General features: G+C 34.8%; 1 protein-coding gene across 3 annotated transcripts in view; it reads left to right on the top strand.

Annotated features, from left to right (window-relative positions):
• CLOCK (clock circadian regulator) overlaps positions 1 to 12299 on the top strand; it is a 118087-nt gene that overhangs the window by 40334 nt on the left and 65454 nt on the right. For 2 of the 3 annotated variants that reach the window (XM_054566753.1, XM_054566752.1), the window contains one exon: positions 9330 to 9422. The gene's annotated coding sequence lies outside the window, so the exon portion shown is untranslated. Of the gene's footprint in view, positions 1 to 4226; positions 4246 to 9329; positions 9423 to 12299 lie in introns of those variants that run through there. The other variant, XM_054566754.1, reaches the window with a different exon arrangement.

The following is a 12299-nucleotide window of genomic DNA, read 5'->3' as shown; positions in this document are numbered from 1 at the left end:
GATCACCTCCCCACCAGGACCTAGTCATATGGGACGTAGCAGAGAAAAATAGCCATCATTTGGAAGGATGAGCTAGAATAGAACTAGAGGAGAGTAAGCTTTCCATTTGGGAAAGGAGGGTGAAGAGAGTGTGTAGCAACATTATTGACGAAATAGGATATTTTACTAATGATATACTGTGAGTTCCAGAGGGCACAGTTAAAGGATTTTGGAAATTGGGAAAGTAAGGAAAAAGGGGTCAGTGTAAGGTTATGCAGAGTATATAGGAATAAGAGTCCATGTGATGAGGAATGATCTGGGAGTCTTAGGCCTCTCCTGGTGACTGATACAAAAGGAAAGTAGGGCATAGAGGGATTAGTCTTGATCATTTTCTAGGCAGATTATGCTAAATATTGAGGGAAAGAGGGTTTGAGAAAGGCAGATTTATTAAGAGTTGCCAGAGATTCTGGACCTGTATTAAATTCCTGTTGCTGCAATACCAATTATCACAAACTTAATTGATTAAAACAGTACACATTTATTATCTTACAGCCCTGCAGCTCAGAAGTCTCATAGCTCTCTCTGACCACCGCCAGGAAAGGTCCTCATGTGATTACATTGGACCACCCAATCAAGATCTTTAACCTTAATCATGTGTACAAAGCCCTTCTTGCCAAGTAAGGTAACATATTGCCAGGTTTCAGGGATTAGGGCATGGTCCTTTTAGTGAGGCCGTTATTCTTCTTACCACAGGTTCCTTTCTTCCTACTGATATTAGTGTAGAGGCCTGGTTCAGGGTGTAGTTTCGGGGTGGTATGGGTTCAGGGTTATGGTACTTGGTTCTTTATGTAGTTTACTCTGAGTCTCAGGCTTCAGCTCTCTCTCTTTGAATCTTCAGATCCTCTGTAGGGCTCATTTGAGGCTGGGGACAGGCTCAGACCTCAGTCTCATTTCTGATAATGGAATGAGGTGCTCATGTCCAGATCGTCCATTACATGAATAGGGAGCTCAGACATTATTTGAAGATATAAATATGTTGAGTCATTGTAATAGTCTTGTGTGCCAAGCCACTAAGAGAACTGTGTTAATTTTTCAGTTTTCATTTATTGAATGAAGCTTTAAAAATACCTCACATCTAGAAATTTGACAGGCTACAGTTCTGGTATCATTTGATGTTTGTCTTAAGCCAGAGTCTTCTCTGATTTTAAGAGGTCTGTTCCATGAGACTTTGGTATGGGGTGTGTTTCTTGTTGTCATTTTTAAGTTTCACTTGGTCTTAAAAACTGCTATAGAGTCAGGAATGATTTTCATCTTGCTAATATTTTATATCCATTGTATAGAGAGAGGCTGATGTTCCTATTTAGTATTGAATTGAGAACTACAGTTTAATTTCATCTTTATTCATGTATTAAACAGGTTTTAAAGGATTTGGGTTTTCACAAGTTAAAATTGTTCTCAGAAATAATCATTTTTTTTAGTTATAATACAGACACTAAGCAAATTGGATTTTTTAATACATGGTGATAAACATAGTTAAGGATTATTGCTTAGGTTTTGTGTTATTTCAGCACTGCTTTTAAATAATGCTAGTAGATCTATCAGTCTCAGAAATATCTTTGATATCAGATTTAACCTAAATTTGAAAGTAGGTCAGTGGGTCAACAGGTTATTAGGTTAGAAAAAGATTAATTGTAGTTTCAATTTTTTAAAACCCAGGTTCCTGAGTTTTAAATATTTAAAACTTATTGATAAATAAAATTAAGTTTTCTTCTTTATGTGAACACTACTTAAGAAAAAAAATCTGTTACTCATGCTTTATAACAGTAACATGGTACTTTGTTACTCATGTTTTGTTTTCTGGAACAGATAAGTATGTATTTTATGTACATATATATAGCCAGGGCTCTTTTATTAAATAATCGAAAGGAAGAAAAAAGGTAGCATTTAATTTTTTCTAATTATAAAAATAATGCATATTCACAGAAGTAACTTTAGAAAGTACTAAAGGAAAGTTTTTAAAAAATCCATAAGCTAATTACTCAGGAATAACCACAGTTGATAGGCATATTTGTATTTATGCTTGATGTATTTTGGTGCTACTGCTACTGCTAGTAGATGCTTAAATTTTTCCTAGGTTTAGTATTTTAAACAATAGTGCAATGAATATAAAACTTCGGATACATCTCTGATTATTTCTCCAAGTGAAATTACTGGGTCAGAGGACATAACTTTTTAATGTTTTGACACATCTCACCAAATTTTGGTCAGTGAAAGAACATTGCTAATTGAAATTGACAGGCTCCTGAAGTTTTTACACTGAAAATTTTAATTTAGTAAAATTCACCCTAATTTTTCTTATAGAAGGTGAAAATAAAAACTAAGGTAGACACACAAATACACACAATATGGGGGGACGATGACGACGACATAGACGACATATGAAAGTAATTCATATACATTTATTAGAATTCTTAAAGCCATCATTTGATTAAAATTTTACTTTTATCAGTCAGACTTTGTGAGTGATTTCTTCATTATAAGGAATGTATGTTTGAAATTGAGGACTATTTCATAGGAAACCTGTTAAATATAAATAGTAAATATATGGCAGTCCCTGAGCAGTTGTTGCTGTTTGGATCATGTCATTAGTCTCTATCATGGCTCTGTTACAGAAAGGCCTAAGAAATTCTTCGTTGTTAACTAACTCCTTCAATTATTAAGTGTCTATAAATCAACAATTTTTCTTAAATCTGTAAGAGAGGGGAAGACGTAGGGCAAACCACTGCCACCAGGAGTGGAGACTCAGACAAGCAAATATAAGGAGTCACAGCTTCCCAGAACAGAGCGACTCACCAGCAGAAACTACCTCAAGAACTGTGCTAGATAGGAAACCTCAAGTGTAATTAACAAATTATTGGAAGCTCACTGTGCACAACTTCAGCAGTTAAAAACTCCAGGGGGACCTGGTCATAAAAGAGTCTGTGCAATATTGGGAGATTTACCTCCCGGAATTTGACCAGATTCCCACAATAAATATTAAAGAAAAATCTGCTCTTTTTTCCAGCAGGGGGAGGTGGAAAAAAGAATACTTTTGAAATAGACCAGAAGACTCTATTCTTCTTAACAAGGCCTGCACTCAGAGGGATCTATTGTAGTTAACCAAAGCCTAAAGTCTTGGGTATTATTAGAGCCTAAATGACCTGGGGGGAGGGAAGTACCCAACTCTAGCCTTCCTGTGGAAAAAGGGAAATAACCCAACTCTAGCCCACTCTTACAATTAATTCTGTCCCACCTAAGGAGGGAGAAAAAAACTGAGCAGCACTTGTGAAGTTCTTAGTGTAGAGGCATAGGCTCACTAAAAAGACTGGACCTAATGATAGGACTGTACAATGTTCCCCCACCACTCTCTGCATCTCACCACTGTATTACTAAAGACTTATTTACAACTGTTCCTTTTACCCAGTTCATCATGTCCAAAGCCATACCAAAAGGCAAAAAACAGAATTTGAAGAGAGAGAGCAAGCCTCAGAACCAGACATGGCAAGGATATTGGAATTATCAGACCAGCAATTTAAAACACTATGATTAATAGGGCAGGGGCTCTCTAATGGTTAAAGTGGACACATGCCAGAACAGATGGGCAATGTAAGCAGAAATGGAAATACTAAAAAAGAACCAAAAATAAATTTTAGAGTTAAAAACTGTTACAGAAATTAAGAATGACTTGGATGAGCTTACTAGTAGACTGGACACAGCTGAGAAAAGAGTCTCTGAGCTAGAGATTATTTTTTGAGGATTCAGTGGTATCCTCGAAAACTTAAAAGCAAAGAGAACAATGACTGAAAAATACTGAATATCCAAGGATGACAGGACAGCTGTAAAAGGTATAACATATATGTAATGGGAATACCAGAAGGAGAAGTAAGAGAAAGGAGTAGAAGAAATATTTGAAACAATAATGATTGAGAATTTCTCCAAATTAATGCAGACACTAAACTACAGGTCCAGGAAATTCAGAGTTCACCAAGCAAGATAAATGCGTTTCCCACCCACCCCAAATAACACCGAGGCATATCATTTTCAAACTATAAAAATTTCAAAGATAAAGAAAAAAATCCTGAAGAAGCCAGAGGAAAAAATACACCTAACCTGTAGTGGAAGCTCTGTGTCTGTTGAATAAACCACTCCTTATTTCCCCCTCTCAGGCCCTGACAACCATCATTTTACTTTCTGAGTCTATGAATTTGACTACTTTAGATACCTCCTGTAAGTGGAATCATGCGTTATTTGTCATTCTGTAACTGGTTTATTATACTTAGCATAGTGTCCTCAAGTTTCATCCATGTTGTCACATCTGACAGAATCTTCTTTTTTAAGGCTGCATATATTTCACTCTATGTTTGTACCACATTTTCTTTAATCATTCAGTCCGTGGATGGACTTTAAGGTTGTTTCTACCCCTTGGCCATTATGAATATGCAGTAATGAGCATAGAAGTACAGTTACCTCTGTAGGTTCCTATTCTCAGTTCTTTTGGATAAATACCCAGAAGTGGGATTGCTAGATTATATGGTATTTCTATTTTTAATTTTTTGAAAAACCTTTATATTGTTTTCCATAGTGACTGTACTGTTTTACAGGCCCACCAACAGTGGACAGGGTTGTAATTTCTTCATATCATTGCCAATACCTTTTAATCTTTATTTTGTTTTTGTTTTTATAATGACCATCCTAACAAATGTGTGATGATATGTCATAGTAGCTTTGATTAACATTTTCTAATGATTAGTGATGTTGGGCATCATTTCGTCCATTATGCCTTTTGACCATTTGTATGTCTTCTTAGAATAAATGTCTGTTTAAGTCCTTTTCTCATTTTTTAAATCAGGTTGTTTTTTCTGCCATGTTGGAGTTCTTTATATTTTAGATATTAACTCATTACCAGATAAATGATTTGCAAATATTTTCTGCCATTCACTAGGTTGCCTTTTCATTTTGTTGATTTCATTGCTGTGCAATTTTAGTTTGCTGTAGTCCCACTTGTCAATTTTTGCTTTTATTTCCTGTACTTTTTTGTCACATTCAAGAAATTGTTGCTAAATTCAGTGGTCTGAAATGTTTTTCCTATGTTTTTTCTAAGAGTTTTATAGTTTTAGGTCTTACATTTAAGTGTTCAATCCATTTTGATTGATTTATTTTTTAATATGGTGTAAAACAAGGGTCCAGTTTTATTCATTTGCATGTGGATATCCTGTTTTTTTCCCCACCACCATTTATTGAAGAGACTACCCTTTCACTATGTAGTGTAGTCCCCCTTGTTCAAGATTATTTGACTGTATGTGCATGGGTTTATTTCTGGGCTCTCTCTTCTGTTTCATTGGTATATATGAGTCTGTCCAAAAAAAGTCCAGCCATTGCTAATATAACAGCAGTTTGGATGACTCAATGTAACCTGGCAGCCAAGGAGAGTGTGTTGGAATTCACATGTGTGAACAGTGACTAACTTCACTGTACTAGTCAGTGGGGGCGATAGACGCCTTTTAATTTGTACTGTATGGCAAGTTGCATTAAAAATGACTGAGCAAGTAGAGCAACAAACCGGCATCAAACATTGCATGAAGTTTGAACCTTCCTCTGTGGGAACTATTTGGATGATTCAGAAGGCTGCAGCTATAGGCAACTGGTGTTTGGCACCTTCATCACGACAATGCACCCACTCATGTATCATGTCTCGTACAGAGTTTTTTGGCGAAACATCAAGTCACCCAGGTGACTCAGCCCCCCTGCAGCCCAGATTTAGTGCCCTGCAGCCTTGGCTTTTCCCAAAACTAAAATCCCCTTTGAAAGGGAAGAAATTTCAAACCATCGATGAGATTCAGGAAAATAGTACAGGGCAGCTGATGGTGATTGGAAGACTGTCTGAGGTCCCAAGGTATCTCCTTTGAGGGGACTGAGGCATCATTGTCCTATGTACAATGTTATTTGTATCTTCTTCAGTAAATTCTCTGTTTTTCATATGTGGCTGGATACCTTCTAGACATACCTCATATGTCTGTCTTCATGCCAGTACCATACTGTTTTGGTTGCTGTAGCTTTGTAATTTTTTTTAAGTCAGGAAGTGTGAGGCCTCTACCTCTGTTCTTTCTTATGCTTATTTTGACTATTTGAGATCCTTTATGGTTCTGTATAAATTTTAGTTTTTCTATTTCTGCATGAAATATCATTGGGATAGATCATTGGGAAATATCATTTTGATAGAGATTACATTGAATCTGTAGATAACATTGGGTAGTATTGACATTTTAACACTCGTAAGTCTTCCAGTCCATGAACACAGATATTTTCCATTTATTTGTTCTATCAGTGTTTTGTAATTTTCAGTGTACAGTTCTTCTGCCTTTTTGGTTAACTTTATTTCTAAGTATTACTCTGTTTTATGCTATTGTAAATGGCAGTGTTTTCTAAATTCTTTTCAGAGTGTCCATTGTTAGTGCATAGAAATGCAATTGATTTTTGTTCATTTCTTGTCCTGCAACTTTCATGTTTATTAGTTCTAACATGTTGTGTGTGTGTATATAATCTTTAGGGTTTCTACATATAAGGTTATGTCATCTGTGACTAGAGATAATTTTACTTATCAATGATTTGGATGCCTTTTATATTCAGTGCTATGTTGAATAGAAGTTGTGGGAATGAGCACCCTTGCCTTGTTCCTCATTTTAGTGAAAAAGCTTTCAGTTATTCACTGTTGAACATGATTTTGGCTGTGAGGTCATGATTTTACATATGACCTTTGTTATCTTGAGAAAATTTCTATCCCTAGTTTTTATAATATTTTTATCATGGAAGGGTGTTCATTATGTTACATGCTTCCTCTGCATTAATTGAGATAATTGTGATTTTTATATATTTTTTGTTAATGTGGTATATCACATTGATTTTTTATATGTTGAGCCATCCTGGCATCCCAGGGATAAATCTCACTTGACATGGTGTGTGATCCTTTTAATGTGTTGAATTTGGTTTGTTAATGTTTTGTTGAAGATTTTTTCATTTGTTTTTCACTGGGGATATTGGCTTGTAGTTTTCTTTACTTGTGGAGGCTATCTAGTGCTGGTATCAGGTCGTGTTGGCTCCATAAAGTGAATCTGAATGTGTTCCCTTCTTCTTGTGTTTTTTGGAAGAGTCTGAGAAGGATTGGTGATAATTCTTTTTAAATGTTTGGTAGAATTCACCAGTGAATCTTTTTGGTCCTGGGCTTTACTTTGTTGGGAGGTTTTTATTACAGATTCAGTATCCTTATTAATTTAAAAGTGTATTCAGATTTTCTGTTTCTTCATGATTCAGTCTTGGTGGCTTATATGTTTCTAGGATTTATTCATTTCTTCTGGGTTACTCAGTTTATTGGCATGTAATTGTTCATAATAGTCTTATGATTTCTTTGTATTTCTGTGATATCAGTTGTAATGTTTTCTCTTTGTTTTTTTCTAAAAACTTCGTTTCTTTATTTCCATTGTTTTTAGTCTTTATTTTGTTTGTTTCTGCTTTAATATTTTTTTATCCTCACCCAATGACATGCTTACTGATTTTTAGAGAGAGGGAAAGAAATGGGGAGAGAGAGGGAGAGAAATATCAATGTGAGAGAGAAACATTGATTGGTTGTCTCTCATATACATCCTGACTGGGGACCAGGAACCATTCTTCTTCGTGCTCTGACAAGGGACAGAACCTATAACCTAAGCATGTGCCCTGCCTGGGAATTGAACCCATGATCTTTCGGTTTACAGGATGATGCTCTAACCAGCTGAGCCATACTGGCTAAGGCTCCACTTTAATATTTTTTATTTCCCTACTTCTGCTAACTCTGGGCTTAGTTTGTTCTTTTCTGGTTTCTTGAAATGTAAAATTAGGGTCTGTGTTTGAGATTTGTTCTTTTTTAATGTAGTACTTACCACTGTAAACTTCCTTCTTGTACTGCTTTTGCTTCATTCCGTAAGTTTTGATGTATTAATGTTTTTGTTTGTCTTAATATATTTTCTCATTTCCCTTTTGATTCATTCTTTTACCCATAATGTGTTGTGCAATCTCCGTACATGTGGATTTTCTAATTTTCCTTGTGATACTGATTTCTAGTTTTATTCTGTCGTGGTCAGAAGAAGACATTTGATATGATTTCAGTCTTAAATTTCTTATGACTTGTGTTGTGACCTAATATGTGATCTAGCCTGGAGACTGGTCCATGTGTACTGGAGAAGAATGTATTCTGCTATAGGGTGGAATACTCTGTATATGTCTATTAAGTCCATGGTGTCTTTAATGTTCAAGCCATCTGTTTCCATATTGTTCTTATGTCTGGACAGTCTATCCATTATTGAAGCTGGGGCATTGAAATCTATTGTTACTGTGTTGCAATTTATTTCTTTGTTCAGTTTCAGACATTTTTGTGCTTTGATTTGAGGTTTATATATATTTATAGTTACATATTCCTGATTGACTTTTTATTATTATATAATGCTTTTTGGTTTGTTTCTTGTGACAGTTTTTGACTTATAGTCTTATATATGTGTGGCCACTTCTTCTCTCTTATAGTTACCATTTCCTTGGACTGTCTTTTTTCAGTTTCTTACTTTCAGCCTCTGTGTGTCCTTAAAGCTAAAGTTGAGTGTCCTCTAGATAGTATATAGGTAGATTTTTATTTTTTAATACCCAAGTAGCTACTCTGTGTCTTTGGATTGGGAAGTTCCATTACTTCACATTTAAAATAATGACAGATAGGGAAGGACTTACTAATGTCATTTTGCTCCTTACTTTTGTCTTACAGGGTTTTTTTGGTCATTTTTCTCTCATTGTCTTCCTTTATGTTTCATTGACTTTGTTTTTAATAGTGGCATGCTTTGATTCCTTTCTCATTTCCTTTTGTGTGTCCTCCATAAGTGTGTGTGTTTACCATGGGTCTTACCTAAAACATCTTACAGTTCTAACAATCCTTTTTAAGCTCATAACAACCTAACTTCAATAACTCTACTCTTTTCTTTCCCCCCAACATACTTTGTTATCAGTGTCACAAATTTCATCTTTTATGTTGTGCATCCATAACATTTTTGTAGTTATAGTTATTTTTATATTTTTATCTTTTTGACATTTATATTAAAATTAAAGGTGATTGTTATAGCTTATTTTTTATTTTTAAAATATTTCTTTTTAGAAATAATTTGTATAGTTTAGCATTTGTTACATACATTTTGTGACAGTTCTAATTTTATTATATTTCAAAATTTTAAAACCTTTCTGTGATAAATTTATATATAAGTTGAATAAATCTAACCAATAATTTTTTATTGTTTAAACAGAATTTTGAGACTGATGGTCAGCCGTATAGAAGAATACATTGAATCTGTTGTTTTCTGAAGAATCCGTTCAAAAGATCCAAAAAATAACAAAAGGTACTGATAGAATTGTATCTTGGAATGCACTTTGGAATGACATTTTTTCAGAAGAGTATATATTTTTTAAAAATCTATAAACTGTCTTGACACAATAATTTGAAAAAAGTTTTATTTAAAAATTTTTCCTTGTATTTATCCTGCAACATTTGTTGTGTCAGCTATGTTCAGATACTATTTAGGATACTGTGCTGATCAAGACAAACTATTTCTGCTCTCAGGATTACAAATTTTAAAGAGGGAGAACAAATAATAAACAAATTAAAAAATGTGTGGTTCTATGCAGAGAATTAAAATGGATGATAGAGAATAGTGATAGACACTAGTGACTGCTTTCATTAGGTAGTTAGAGAGGCCCTAAATACATCATTTGAGATCTGAATGGCAAGAATGTGCCAACCATGTGAAGGTCTGAAAGTGTCCCCTTTCTTGGGTAGTTATTGTAAAAGGAGGCAGTGAAACTGAAATGACCATGGACTGCCTGAGGAACAGAAAAAGCAAATGTGGCTGCAATATAGGAAGTGGGGAAAAGAATATATGGAGTTCATGTTGGAGAATTAAAATGGGAGAGGGCAGATTTGCAGAAGAAAGACAGGGGTTCTGTTTTGCTATATGGTATTTTAGACATCTGTAAAATCTGTTGTAATATCAAAAAAGTAGTTGAATATATGACTGAAGTAGAGAATCAGGTCTAGGGGTATGGAGTTGGGAATTAAGTGGCACAGAGAGTTACTTAGAGTCATATGTCTGGATGAAATTATTTAGGAAGTATACATAGATTGAGATGGATTTAGCTCTGGGACTTGCCAATGTTAATCAGAAGAGAAGGAGCAGCCAGGGAAATGGGTGGAGAAGCAGGAAAGTGTTCCGTCACAGAAACCAGGAAAAGTATTTAATGAATGCAGAAGTGGTCATCTGCATCTCATGCTGCTGAGATGTCAAATACAGAGTAAAGCAGCCATTAGATTTAGTAATGTGAATATCATTGGTAACTAATATTAGTGAACAGTCTCAGAGTGAGTGAGGATGAAAGCCTGGTTAAAATTGATGAAGAAAGAGGGAGAAACGTCTATTAAGGTGGCAAACAATACAATTAAATTCCATTTCCTCTCAAAATTTCACTAAAGCTGAAGTAAAAGGATTTTTATAGAATACAACTTCAAAAGAACAAAGAGAATGGGAGAGGAAACAACTGCAACACAGTTTTAGAACCTGAAGAGCAAAAGGAAGTATAGTAACTGTCTTGTAGATCCTGGAATCCTAAGCCAGCTGTGGGAATGCTGAAAAACAAACTTCATGGTACTACAGAATCTCTAAAATGTTCAGGAGGTGAAAGTACTCTTTATTTCTGCAAATAGGAGTGAGGATATGACTAAAAACAGGATGATTTGTTGCAAATATTATTTAGAAGTAACCCTAAAAATGATCCAGTTAGGAAATGGATCATTTTCCTAACTGGAAACCTAGGTAACTACCCCTTATCAGCAGAAGACTAGAGATTTAGTCTCTAGAAAGAATAAGACAGACAGGCATAAAACATAGCTGAGAATGGGGTACCATATTAGAAATAGGGAGATTAAGTACCTGGGCTACCAGATTTTTATAATTTTCAGTCAATAGTTTAGAAGATTTCTTCTCTGGGAATTATAAACAGCCTAAGACAAAAGATCTGAACACACTGATATTAAGAATTGCCCCCAAAGGAAATATTCCAGTCTGATATTTCTGCAATAAAATTCACAGTCAGCAAGCTCTATCACACAGACTTGTAGTGATTTTTTTTTTTTTTTTTAGTACCCCACCCTTAAATATGAGCCTGTGGCCAGAGGTCACTAGACAATTTAGGAAAGAAAGCCTCTTATGTGTGAGTCCGAGACCATACCAAAAGAAAATGCCAAATAAGGGGGAATAGAGGACAGGTTAGCTGATACAAATAGAAAGAAACACAAAACTATGATTTAATAGTATCACCTGTAATAGCATAAGCAATAAAATATATTAAGAAATACTTACAGAGAGGTAGGAGATGCTGAATCCATGAAATATAAAATAAGAAATGGAATTACAAATGAAAAATTCAATGGAAGTGCTGAAAAATAATATTTATGCTTTGAAAGTAAAGCAAAGAAAAAAATAGAAGGGAAAAATAAAATTGGAGCAACTGTCCAGCATCTTTTAATATTCAATAATAGGAGTTCCACAAAGAGAATCGAGTAAATTAAAGGGAGAAATAGAGAATAGGGAATGATGCAACAAAACTTCAGAATTAGAGGACACAAGTTTTCCAAGTATTGGGTTGCCCAAAAAGTTTGTTTAGTTTTTTCTGTACAATGGCTCTGGTGGTGCTTAGTTGTCCTTAACTTCATTCAAAACAATTTTGTTAGATTGTATTGTGACAGCTCTCATTTCAGTGTGCATTTATTAAAAAAACTTACCAAAATTGGTGAATTTTTGTGCACCATTTTAATATTGAAGATGGAAGAAAATACACATTTTTGGCATATTATGCTTTATTATTTCAAGAAAGGTAAAAATGCAACTGAAAAGCAAAAGGAAATTTGTACAGTGTATGGAAAAGGTACTGTGACTGATCGAATGTGTCAAAAGTAGTTGGCGAAGTTTCTTGATGCTATGGACATTTTTGCAAAATGTTTGCTGTGGGGCTGTCTTAAACATTGGAAGAAGTTTAGCATCATCCCGTCCTCTACCCACTAGTAAACAATAGCAGGAGATAGCCAACATACTTGAAATATCCATATCAGTAAAATTATTGGTGAAAATGAAACATGTGTCTTTTATGGAAAAAACTAAACAGACTTTTTGGCCACCCAATGCAAAGAGTCCATGACGTGACCAATACAGATAGGGAAATTAGTT

This window comes from Pteronotus mesoamericanus, unplaced genomic scaffold (assembly GCF_021234165.1).
Source record: "Pteronotus mesoamericanus isolate MK-2021 breed Mesoamerican mustached bat unplaced genomic scaffold, CSHL_Meso_final contig_180, whole genome shotgun sequence".
Classification (NCBI taxonomy): domain Eukaryota; kingdom Metazoa; phylum Chordata; class Mammalia; order Chiroptera; family Mormoopidae; genus Pteronotus; species Pteronotus mesoamericanus.
The sequence above is the reverse complement of the archived record's forward strand: the minus strand, read 5'-3'. Positions and strand labels throughout refer to the sequence as shown.